The sequence below is a fragment of the Mustela nivalis genome, assembly GCF_964662115.1.
Source record: "Mustela nivalis genome assembly, chromosome: Y".
Classification (NCBI taxonomy): domain Eukaryota; kingdom Metazoa; phylum Chordata; class Mammalia; order Carnivora; family Mustelidae; genus Mustela; species Mustela nivalis.
Window position 1 is genome coordinate 23012925 of NC_139041.1, and position 13792 is coordinate 23026716.

Below are 13792 nucleotides of genomic sequence, written 5' to 3' on the forward strand. Positions count from 1 at the left end.
CAAAGTCTTCGAGGAGAATGACATTCTGCATCAGAGCTAATTTTAAGGAAGAGGCCTTGACTGCAACCGTCATCATCATTAGTTAACTGTACTTGTGGTAACGAGTATAGACATGTTGAACAAGTCTCTTTAGTCAGAAGGAAAGGGACGGCCTATACTAATGGCTTGCAAGGCCCATTCTAGAAGACCTTTGGAGTGAGCCACAATGCCCTTGCAAAGACTAGTGTATCAGGAAGTTTGGGTCCATTTCGGCACCACAGTATTCCTCAGCCGTTGAAGTGAATGAAACCCTGGACCTTGCCTTGACATGAATGTCCCTTGCCTGGGTGAGGGGTAATGGAAAAGGCAAGCAGACAAAGGGAAATATCATATGTCTTCCCTCAATATGCCTCGGGAGCAATACCTTGGCCCTTAGTAAAATAAGGGAAAACTGAAGGGCAAGAAGTCAGAGAAGGAGACCCACCAGGAGTGACTCAGGACTCTGAGAACCAAGCTGAGGGTTACTGAAAACAGAACTGCTTAATGGTGGTCAGGAGTTGTGGCATATATTAGGAGGAGCACTAGGACGTACAAGCAACTAAAGCATCCGTGAATACTCTGTCAATAACGGATGATGGATGATAGGCAGGCTTTTTCAACAGAACAGCAACAACAACAACAAAAATTCAGAGGAAAACATTCCCACCCTCTGAATACCAAAGGAAGTCACAAGGAGAAAAGAAAAGCATTATATTTTTTATTATCTTTCCTTATTGAAATGACATGGGATTGGATTCCTAAAATGTCATTCTCTGAATTATGTCTTTATCCTTGTGAATTAGACTCTACCCGCCTCTTCCATCTCTGGAATCGATGAGAGGACATGACAAGGCCTTCGCTAAATACTTAGAAGAGTGCCCCAGGAAAATGACTTGGACCTGGCCTTCTGTGTGTTGACAGGTGTTGGATTACTGCTTCAAACGCTTCAATCACTACTAGAGAGCTGAGATTTTGAAGGTTTCCTAACCTAATCTTGTATGTTTCTATGTGTCTGGGAATTTATACTTTTCTCTCAGTTCTTGGATTTGCTAGCATAAATGCGTGGATGTGCCTCTTAGGTTATTCTTTTTTGATTTTTACCACTTGTCATTTGGTTTCATACTCTCAGCTGTGTGCTTGTCTCCCTGTGTTTGCCAGTAATGGCTTATACGGTTTGTTCTTGTTTTCAAACCGAAGTGTGGGATCTCCTGATTTTTTTTTTCTATTGGTTTGTTTATATTTCCTTAATTTTGATAATCACATGTATGATTTCAATTTTTCTGTTAACTTTGGAGTTCGGTTTTTCTTCATTCTGTTCCTTCAGTCGTCCTTTTAGGAGGCTTTCTTTTTCAGTGTTTTTAAATTTTGGAAATGCTTGCATTTAACCCTATATGGTTTCCCCATAAAATGTTTTGGCACCATCCGCTAAGTTTCTTAGAATTCCTTCGATCATGGCACTTTCTTCTTTTCCTTTGGATTTTCTTTCTTGCATTCATTGCTAGTTCGTGAGTTTGTTTTGTTTTACAACTATTAGCTTCTGGCTGTATTTCCAATTTGAAAGTGATATCTTCCTGGTTTCATACCTTCGTGATCATAGGTGCACAGGATAGGTTTTGACTTCTCTTCCAGGAATTATGACTGGATTTGGACTCGAATTCATGACCTGCGATAGGAAAAGTTATGTCTGACGGTGGGAGGAACATATCTTATTGTCCTCAGAGACGAAATCTAACTCATGGTTCCCAAAAGTTCCGGTGGTCTCAAGAGCCCATGTGGACGTCTGTTATTCCTTAGCACCTTCCCATCCAGATGATCTGTCCTATGCTCTAAGTGGATATCATAGTTGCCAACAGTATTGGATAAAAGTCGCCATCTCCCTTCCTTTGTGTTCATGGGCTTCCAGCATTTAGATACACCCTTGTTCGTAGTGTATATGTTGGCAATTCTTCCAGGTTTCTGTTGTTTTGATGCTCCATCAAGACAAAACACCTTCCGCTTATCTTTGTCTTTCGAAGGCATAAGATCACTCTCGCTGACTTAGGCACAAACATTTTGGCTCTCTTCTCCTTGGGAATAGCATAACGTACGTCTTCCCGATTTCTTCACATGCAAGCTATGAGTATCATTATAGTCGACGGAAATCTGCTATGGGCATCAGAAGGACGAGCTTGTTTAATATTTGTTGTTTTCTTATGGATCTTTCCTAACTCTTTTTTTTTTTTTAATTCAACCACTCTTACAAACTGTTTGTATTGACGGGAGACTTTAGTCCTGAGTACTGAATGTATTAATTTTAGGTAATAGTTCACTTTCTCATTTCGGTGGGCTTCTCACTTGGATTCTATTTGCCTTCATCTATATGGTATTTTGTTGGGGTTGCTTCATTGGTACGATTCCTTGCTTCTTCCCCATCTTTTGCATGTCTTATCTTTGTGTGTGTTCATGTGTGTGTTCATGTGCATATGTTAATGTGTGTGTGTGTGTTTCACATCACAATTATTATTAAAATACGAGAGAATGGAATTCGGTCTCTTGTTGGTAGCAATTCAATTTGACATGCCTTGAAAACTCACATTCCATCAGTTTCAGTAAATCTCCTGCAAGGAATGTCATCTCTTGTCCTCTTCAAGAAACTCGTGGTCTCACAAAACTGCCTTCCAACAAACACCACCATTTGAATTCCTCATTAGAGTCATACTGTTTGTCCCAATACCCTTGCTTTTTCATATGTTTCTTGATTGTCATGAGTTAGTGAAATCGTCTCTTTGTTGTCTTTCTGAGAATGATAGATGTGACAAAGCCCAATGTTCTCTGCAAGACTGCCATAAGAGACAAGTGGAAGAATTCCTTCTTGCTTATGTCTCATTACGAATTGCCGTGACATGGAGGAGTGTGAGATGGTAGTAGTGTCTAATAACCTCATGCTTGTATTCAGCCATGAAGGCAACAGGAAGATGACCACAACAACTGTAGTGGGGTGGAAATTAACCTAAAGCCTACAAGGTAAACACCACAGTGAGAGAGAACGGAAGTTGCAGAGATGCTGGGAGAAGTTTGGAGACATGCCTCAGGGGAGAATTGGTTGTTTCGTGTATCAGAGGGTTGGGGTCCATGCAGAGGACCAAGGAACAGGAGAGAGAGGCCCACTGGGAACCCACAAGGAACCTGTTTCCCAGTGTCGTTGCCTGTGACATACAGAGTGTGAAGGTCACAAGTACTTGAAAACACAAGAGTTGAGGCCTGAAATTTTCATATCAGCAGGCTTGGCAGACATTGACCTAAAAGAACACCATCTTTTTTCCTGCATAGGACACCAACAAGCAACCAGAAGCAGACAGCCTGGAGACAATGATCAGAGACAATAAAAAGAGATGCAGTGGGAAGATGGTGAGTCTTGGGAGTGCATCCGTGAATAGAGTGCATCAGTGTTATTCGAGTTGTCTTAATGTGAACATAATAATTTTGGGGTTCTCACAACAGCAGCATCAAGAGAGACCTACGGGCCAAGACCGGTAGTTGAGGACATAGGCTGCCAAGCCAGTCAACACGAAATCCCAATCATGGAATACCTGGAGGACTGCCAACCTCAGTCCAAGATGCTTAGTCCAAGGAGAACAGATTCTCCCATAGGGGACGAGAAGAAAACTTTGACCACATGTTCTCTTCTTAACACAGCATTCTGCAGGCCTGAGTTCTGCTGAGTTGGTGGAATTTCTCCTTTCACAGGCACACCAGAGCCCACCAAGTTAAACCTCAGCATAGTAACGCTGTCCCTAAAAACACAAAAGGGCAGGAAAGGAGAGGCACTTCAAATGACTGGCCTCAGCACAGGTCATCCACTACACAAACAGCAGATGGCAAGCATGCCACATACACACACACACACACACACACACACACACACACACACGCATGATGCACTCAACAAACATTAAGGGCTAGCCCTAAGACACTCCCGATCTCTTCTTTCTAAAGATATTACCCTCAGGTTAGAAAACAGAATGAGTTTAACGAATACAGAGAGGTGACAGAGACATAGATCCAATGCAAAGATAAAAGAATCAATTGATGCCCAGGTAAAGGAAGAAGGAATGATTACGGCTAGGCAATCAGAGTGAAATCTCTACATAGAACACCCCGATGCAGGGTTGAAAGCAGCGGCCTGGATACTCTCTGCATATCAGAAAACATAGAAGATATCAGAGAGTCTGGAACCACAGAGATAAAACTGATAAAGATAAAGGCACCTAAAGAATTCCTGAAGAGAAGATTGGCAGGAGACTGGATGCAAAGTCCGGGAACATGGCAGAAGTGGAGGATCCAATTAGGGAACGGGAAGAACAAGCCTAGAAAATAAGGATGCAAATTCTTAGAGAGAAGGCAGAATGATGGAACATGATAGTGAGCTTATGGAATCTCCAAGGAAATGAAAGAGGTACCTCTTGTAGGCTAAGTAAGAGTGAGAGAAAGAAAAAGTGCTGATCCTAGATTGGAGAACTCGGGGCTGAAAAGGACCCTCATCTGGGAGCAGAGAAAGTGGTCCAGAATCAGAGGCACAAAGGACTCCCAACACCTTCCACAGAAGCGAAGCACCTAAAGACATAGTGTCATTCCCCCTGGAAAATCTAGGCATGGACGTATTCTCTTTAGGCAAATAGGCATCGGAGAATAGTTTTTCCATAGCCCAGTCACTGACTTCAAGAGGAAAAGCTATACCAGCTCTCGAAGCAGGCCGGAGAGCTCAAGCAACAACAGCCCAAGCCAAATTCCTTATCCCCTGCATCTCTGAACAATGACAGAGCAGCCGTTCTATCTAGTACCAGGAGGTATTCAGAAGTCAAAGGATGGGTCCCAGGTTGTGTCCATCAGTTCAGAGGCGGCCTTCAGATCAACTCATGATTCCAGGGTCTTGGCATTGACTCTGTTCTCAGGTTCTCTGCTCAGAGTCAAGTAAGCTTCTCCCTCTCCAGCTCCACAACTGATGGGATCTCTCTGCCTCTCTGTCCAATATGTGCATGTGACGTTGGACAAGATAACAAAGACAAAACATTGCACATTAATTGACTGGGGTCAAAGGATGTTTTATTGAATTTGGACCTAGGTTCTGGTGGAGGGCAGCCAGGTACAGAGAACCTCCCACCATCCTAAAATGCCTGACCTTTGCTCGGAGCTCCCTTGCTCTTTCTCCTGTTCTTTGCCTTCTTGGATCTCCTCACCAACTTGCAGCATCCGCTGTCTGTCGCGCTGTACTGACCCCTTGTTAACACATTGTGCAATATCTTGGGGCTCCATTGGAACATGCCCATCTTCCACAAAGGCACTGTTTGCTTATCGCATGTAACCATTTGGGGGATGGTCATGAGAGGGAGAAGGCAGGCTTTTGCTGCCACATCTCCATGCAGTTCCACAGAGGGTAGCTGCTCCAACCTGAGGAGGTGCTCAAGGTTTTTCCACATTCGAATACTCTTCAATGCGTCCTTTTGGACATACAAATTGTCTTCCTGAAATGGGAACCGAAGTCTTTCAGATGGCTTCACTTGGGCTAAGGGTCTCTTTCAACATGCTCTCCATTGGCTCCTGTGGACTCCAAGAACATGAGTCCGCCCTGGACCTATGGTTCTAGGGTGTAGAGTCTGCCTTGGATGCATGGTCTTTTTGGAAGATTGGGAGGCCTTGATGGCACCATTTCTGGAGACGCTTGAGGTACTCGCTGTGGAAGACTCCAGACATGTCTTTGGCACGGTTGCAGGGGTTCACTTTGAGCGTCCCTTGGGTGGCCCTTTTCCTGTTCAGATGCTCCGTGATTTGGTGGGAGGCCCTCACCCTTGCACAGGGCTCTGATTTCCTCCCCTTAATCTTTGCTTGCGGTATGTTAGTTTCTTGGCCAGTCGTGGCTAATATGGAATGAGGGATTCTTGCCTTACTCCGAGGTCCAGAAGGCTGGTGCTGACACTCACGAACAAACACTATGAATTGGGCCATAGAGAAGTTGACACCTACTCGCTTCGCAAACTGCCCAGGCGGCTCCAGCTGTTTGGGACGGCTTGGGGTCTACTTGGCCCACCCATGATGACTCCAGTGAAGTGTAGTGATCATGACTGGTTGATGAGAAGTGGTTGCTATGACCTCAAAGCTTTGTGACATCACATATGCTGGCTTCACTGAAGCAGCTGTCCATTTCCCATGACCTTGGTGTCCTATGGCTTTAAGTAGGAAGCCCTGGGAAGGACAGAACAAGAGCCCTCTGAACCTGATCAAGAACTCAGTATGTCTTGTGGGTTAATGTCCAACTTCCCCTTTCTGGAGACATAGAGGAAGGAAAATGACATTCAGTATATCTTCCTTTAGGCCAAAATATCCCTGGAGACGGCAAGCTGTCCTTTACAATTTCAATTTCTAGATATCTCAAGAAAAGGTAAGGCCTCATGGGTATGAGCTGGTCTCCGTGGTTTGTCGGTTGTGGGTGAGAACGTACTTTGTCAGAGTCTTTTGCCTATGGGTCAGTGATGACTAAGGCTCAGAAAGTCACTTTCCGAGGTAAAAGGTGAGGGAATCGATATATGGTGCCATCTTTGGGCTCATCATCTAGTAATCTGAAACACGCAGCTAATGGATGAGGCCTCTGTCTACCTGGTTTTCCCTTAATTAACTTTGCAAAGTCTTCGAGGAGAGTGACCTTCTGCATCAGAGTTAAATATCAATGAAGAGGCCTGGACCAATCCCATTGTCATTATTAGTTAACTGTACTTGTTGTGGTAACGGGTATAGACATGTTGACCAAGTCTCTTTAGTCAGAAGGAAAGGGACGGCTTATACCGACGGATTGCAAGGCCCATTCAAGCAGACCTTTGACGTGAGCCGCAATGCCTTAGCAAGGACTAGTGGATCAGGAAGTTTGGGTCCATTTCAGCACCACAGTATTCCTCTGCCGTCGAAGTGAATGAAACCATGGCCCTGCCTTGACATGAATGTCCCATGCCCTGCTGATGGGAAATGGAAAAGGAAGGGAATACTGAAGGTCAAGAAGTCAGAGAAGGAGCCCCTCCAGGAGTGACTCAGGACTCTGAGAATCCAGCTGAGTGGTACAGAAAAGAAAACTGCTTAATGGGTGGTCAGAAGTTGTGGCATATATTAGGAGGAGCACTAGGACCTAAATGAATCTAAAGCATCCATGAATGCACTGTCAAAACGGATGATGGATGATAGGCAGGCTTCTCAACAGAACAGCAACAACAACAACATCAATTCAGCGTAAAACAATGTGGCCCTCTCAAAACCAAAGGAAGTCACAGGGAGAACAGGAAAGAATTATATTGTTTTTTATCTTTCCTTATTGAAATGACATGGGTGGGTGTCCTAAAATGTCCTTCTTTGAATTGGTTCTTTATCCTGGTGACTTAGAGTTTACCCGCTTCTTCCATCTCTGGATTTGATGAGTGGGCATCACAATGCCTTCACTAAATACCTAAAGAATGGCCCAGGAAAATGACTTTACTTGGCCTACTGTGTGTTGGCAGGGGTTGGATTACTGCTTCAAATGCTTCCGTCTCAACTAGAGAGCTGAGATTTTGAGGTTTCCTGATCTAATCTAGGAAGTTTCTATGTGTCTGCGAATTTATCCTTTTCTCTCAGTTCTTGGATTTGCTAGCATAAATGTGTGGATGTGCCTCTTTGGTTATTCTTTTTTCATTGTTAGCAGTTGTCATGTGGTTTCATACTTGCAGCTGTGTGCTTGGCTCCCTGTTTTATCCCAGTAAAACAGGGTTTTATGCGGGTTGTTCGTGTTGTCAAAACTCAAGTGTGAGATCTCCTGATTTTTTTCCTATTGGTTTGTTTGTATTTCCTTAATTTTGATAATCACATGTATGATTTCAATTTTTCTGTTACCTTTGGAGTTCCTTTTTTCTTCATCTTGTTCCTTCAGTCGTCCTTTTAAGTGGTTTTCTTTTTCAGTGTTTGTAAATGTTGGAAATGCATGCATTTAACCCTATATGGTTTCACCATAAAATGTTTTGGCATTATCCTCTAAGTTTCTTAGAATCCCTTTGTTCATGGCTCTTTCTGCTTTTCCTTTGGATTTTCTTTCTTGCATTCATCGTAGTTCGTGAGTATGTTGTGTTTTCCACTCTTATTTTCTGGCTGTATTTCCAATTTGAAAGTGATATCTTCCTGTTTTCATACCTTCGTGATCATAAGTGCAAAGGATAGGTTTTGACTTCTCTTCCATGAATTACGACTGTATTTTACTCGGCTCATGAAATGCAATAGACAAAGTTAGGTCTGCCGTTGGGAAGAACATATCTTATTGTCATCAGAGACGCAATCTTACTCATGGATCCCCAAAGTTCAGGTGGTCTCGAGAGCCCACGTGGACGTCTGTTATTCCTTAGCACCTTCACATCCAGATGATCTGTCCTGTGCTTAACGTGGATATCATAATTCCCACAGTATTAGATTAAGGTCGCCATCTCCCTTCCTCTGAGATCATGGTCTTCCAACGTTTAGATACACCCTACAAGGTAAACTCCACAGCAAAAGAGAATGGAAGTTGCAGAGATGATGGGAAAAGGTTGGAGACATGACTCAGGGGAGATTTGTTTGGTTCGTAGATCAGATGGCTGGAGCCCATGAAGAGGACCAAGGCACAGGAGAGCAGGGCATACTGGGAACCCACAGCCCGGAGAAAATGATCAGAGAGAGACAATACCAAGAGACGCAGTGGGAAGATTGTGAGTCGTGGGAGTAATTCCGTGAAAAGGCAGTGTTCCTGGAGTTGACTCAGTGTGGACATAATAATTTTTGGGCTCTCACAACTACAGCATCAAGACAGAGCTACTGGCCAAGACAGGTTGGTGATGACATTGGATGCCTAGCAAGCCAACATGAAATCCCAACAGTGGAACACTTGGAGGACTGCACCCTCAGTCCAAGATGCTTAGTCCAAGGAGAACAGACTCTCCCTTAATTGTCAAGAAGAAAACTTTGACCACATGGTCTCCTCTGAAAACAGCATTCTTCAGGCCAGAGTTCTGTTTAGTTGGTGGAGTTTCTCCTTTCACAGGCACACCAGAGGCCACCAAGTTAAACCTCAGCATATACAGCCCGGAACCTAAAAACAACAAACGGCCGGAAATGTGACTTACAGCAAATGACTGGCCTCCAGGACAGGGTCAGCCACAACACATACAGCAGGTGGCATGCATGCCACATACACACTAACAAACACACACACATGCACACATTCAACAAACCTTAAGGACCAGCCCTGGGTCACTCCCAGATCTCTTCCTCCTAAATAAATAACCCTCAGTTTAGAAAACAGAATGAGTTTAATGAATACAGAGAAGTGACAGAGAATAAGATCCAATGCAAAGATGGAAGAATCAATTGATGCCCAGTTAAAGGAAGAAGGAAAATCACGTCTAGGCAATCAGAGTGAAACCTCTACATAGAACACGCCAGATGCGGGATTGAAAGCAGTGGCCTGGATACTCGCTGTATATCAGAAAACATAGGAGATATCAGAGAGTCTCGATCCACAGAGATAAAACTGATAAAGATACAAGCACCTAAATAACTCCTAAAGAGAAGATAGGTAGGAGACTGGATGCAAAGTCTGGGAACATGGCAGAAGTGGAGGATCCAATTAGGGACCGGGAAGAACAAGCCTAGAAAATAAGGGCGCAAATTCTAAGAGCGAAGGCAGAATGATGGAACATGATAGTGAGCTTGGGGAATCTCCAAGGAAATGAAAGAGGTGCCTCTTGTAGGCGAAGTAAGAGTGAGAGAAAGAAAAGAGGGCTGATCCTATATTGGAGAACACGGGGCTAAAAGGACCCTCATCTGGGAGCAGAGAAAGTGGTCCAGAATCAGAGGCACAGAGGACTCCCAACACCTTCCACAGAAGCAGAGCACCTAAAGACATAGTGTCATTCCCCCTGGAAAATCTAGGCATGGAGTTATTCTCTTTAGGCAAATAGGCATTGGAGAATAGTTTTTCCATAGCCCAGTCACTGACTTAAAGAGGAAAAGCTATACCAGCTCTCGAAGCAGGCCAGATAGGTCAAGCAACAACAGCACAAGCCAAAATCCTTATCCCCTGCATTTCTGAACAATGACAGAGCAGCAGTTCTGTTAGAACCAGGAGGTATTCAGATGTCAATGGATGGGTCCCGGGTTGTGTCCATCAGTTAAGAGGCGGCCTTCAGATCATCTCATGATCCCAGGGTCTTGGCATTGACTCTGTTCTCAGTTTCTCTCTCAGGGGCTAGTAAGCTTCTCCCTCTCCTGCTCCACCCCTTGAATGGGATCTCTTTGCCTCTCTATCCAATACTTGAATGTGCACGTTGACAAGATAACAAAGACAAAAATATTGCACAATAATTGACTGGTGCCAATGGATGTTTTATTGAATTTGGACAGAGGTTCCTATGGAGGGCTGCCAGGTACTGAGAACCTCCCACCATCTTAAAATGCCCGACCTTAGCTCGGAGCTCCCCTTTTCATTCTCCTGTTCTTTGCCTTCCTGGATCTCCTCACCAACCTGCAGCATCCGCTCTCTGTTGCGATGTATTGACCCTTTTTTAACACATTGTGAATCCTCTCGTGGCTCCATGGGAACATGCCCATTCCGCAGGAGGCACCTTTGCTTATCACATGTAACCATTTGGGGGATGGTCATGAGAGGTTGAAGGCAGGCTTGTGCTGCCACATATCCATGCAGTTCCACAGAAGGTAGCCTCTCCACCCTGAGGGAGTGCTAAGGTTTCTGCACATTCGAATCGTCCTCAATGCGTCCTTTTGGACATACAAGCTGTCTTCCGAAAAAGATCACAGAAGTCTTTCAGATGACTTCAATTGGGCTATGGGTCTCTTCCAACATGCTCTCCGTTGGCTTCTGTGGTCTCCAAGAACATGAGTCTGTCCTGGAACTAAGGTTCTAGGGTGTAGAGTCTGCCTTGGATGCATGGTATTTTTGGAAGACCATTTGGCACCATTTCAGGAGACGCTCGAGGTTCTCATGTGCTTGCCTTGGAAGACTCCAGACATGTCTTAGGCACGGTTGCAGGGGTCCACTTTGAGCTTCTCTTTGGTGGACTTATCCTGTTCAGATGCTCCGTGATTTGGTGGGAGGGCCTCATCATAGAGCAGTGCTCAGTTTTCCTCCCCTGAGGCTTTGCTTGCGGTCTGTTATTTTCTTGGCCGGTTGTGGCTAAGATGGAATGAAGAATCCTTGCCTTTCTCCCTGGTCCAGAGGGCTGGTGCTGACACTCACGACCAAACACTAAAAATTGGGCCATGAAGAAGGTGACACTGACTCTCTTCGCAATCTGCCTGGGAAGGAGACCCAGGCGGCTCCAGCGGTTTGGAACGGTTTGGGGTCCTCTTGGCCCACTCATGACTACTCCAGTCAAGTGTAGTGATCAGGCCTGGGTTGATGAGGAGTGGTTTCTATGACCTCAAAGCTTTGTGACATCACAGATGCTGGCTTCACTGAAGCAGCTGTCCCTCTCCCATGGCCTTGGTGTCCTATGGCTTTAAGTAGGAAGCACCGGGAAGGACAGAACAAGAGCCCTATGAACCTGATCAAGAACTCAGGATGTCTTGTGGGTTAATATCCCACTTCCCCTTTCTGGAGACATAGAGGAAGGAAAATGACATTTAGTATATCTTCCTTTAGGCCAACATATCCCCGGAGACAGCAAGGTGTCCTTTTTACACTACAATTTCTAGATATCTCAAGAAAAGATGAGTCCTCACGGGTATGAGCAGCTCTCTGTGGGCTTTGTCGTCCTGTGGGTGACAGCGTACTTTGCCAGCGTCTTTTGCCTATGGGTCAGTGATGACTAAGGTACAGAAAGTCCCTTTCTGAGGTAAAAGGTGAGGGCATCGATATATGGTACCGTCTGTGTCCTCATCTCCTAGTGTTCTGAAACACGCGGCTAAGGGATGAGGCCTCTGTCTACCTGGCTTTCCCTTAAATACCTTTGCAAAGTCTTCGAGTAGAGTGAAATTCTGCGCCAGAGCTAACTCTCAATGAAGAGGCCTGGACTGAACCCGTTGTCATTATTAGTTAACTGTACTTGTTGTGGTAATGGGTATAGACATGTTGACCAAGTCTCTCTAGTCAGAAGGAAAGGGGCAGCCTATATCAGCGGCTTGCAAGGCCCAGTCGAGCAGACCTTTGGAGTGAATTGCAATGCCGTGCAAAGACCAGTGGATCAGGAAGTTTGGGTCCATTATGGCCACAGTATTCCTCTGCCGACGAAGTGAATAAACCCCTGGACCTTTCCTTGACATGAATGTCCCATGCCCTGCTGTTGGGAAATGGAAAAGGCAAGCTGTCAAAGGGAAATATCATATGGCTTCCCAAAACATGTGCCTCGGGAGGAGTACATTGGCCCTAGTAAGGAAGGGAATACTGAAGGGCAAGAAGTCAGAGATGGAGCCCACAGGAGTGACTCAGGTCTCTGAGAATCCAGCTGATGTTTACCGAAAAGAGAACTGCTTAATGGGTGGTCAGGAGTTGTGGCATATATTAGGAGGAGCACTAGGACTTACATAAAACTAATGCAACCGTGAATTCTCAGTCAAAAACGGATGATGGATGATAGGCAGGCTTTCTCAACAGAACAGCAACAACAACAACATAAATTCAGAGTAAAATAATGTGGCCCTCTCAAAACCAAATGAAGTCACAGGGAGAAAAGGAGCCATTATATTGTTTATCATCTTTCCTTATTGAAATGACATGGGATTGGTTTCCTAAAATGTCCTTCTTTGAATTGGGTCTTTATCCTTGTGAATTAGAGTTCACCCCCCCCCCTTTCCATCTCTGGATTTGATAAGAGCACATGACAATGCCTTCACTAAATACCTAGAAGTGTGCCCAAGGAAAATGATATTTTTGGCCAACCTTTCTCTAGAGATGGAAAGTTTTCCTATTTCATCTGAAATTTCTAGAGACATGAGAAACAACAAGGCCTCTTGTATATCATCCCGTCTCTCTGATGTTTGTCATCCTGTGGATGAGAGAGTGACATTATACATAATAGCTAACCCTTAAGAGGAGCAATGGACAGCACTCCTTGTTACCATTATTTATCTCTACCTACTGTGTTAATGGGTATAACCCTGTTGACCAAGTCTCTTTAATCAAAGTAAAAATAATGGCCTATATCGATGGCCTGCAAGGCTCACTTGAACAGAACTGAGGATTGAGCTGCAATGTCCTTGCAAAGAGTAGTGGATAAAGAAGGTGTGGTCCATATTGGCAACGGAGTATTCCTCAACCATTAGGGAGGATGAACTCTTGTTTTTGCACTGACATGAATGCCACAGGACTGGGTTTGTGAAATGAAAAGGGCAAGGAGACAAAGGGAAATATCATATGGCTTCTCTCATATGTTCCCTAGGAGGAATACCACGGCCCTTAGTAGAAAGAAGGAAAAACTGAAGGGGGATAAGTCAGAGAAGGAGACAAACCAGGAGTAACTCAGAACTATGAGGAATCAAGCTGAGAGTCAAGGAAAAAAAGAGACATGCATGGAATGAGGGAACTGGCTAATGGGTGTTGAAGAGTTCTGGCATAGCTTAGGAGGAGTACTAGGTCATATATGGAACTAAAGCATCAGTGAAAACTCTGTCAAAAATGGATGATGGATGACAGGCTGGCTTCCTCAACAGTACAAAATAATAAAACAAAAACAAGGTGGCCCTTTCAAATGCAGGTGAAGACAGACAGAGAAAAGGAAAGAATTATATTTTGATTATG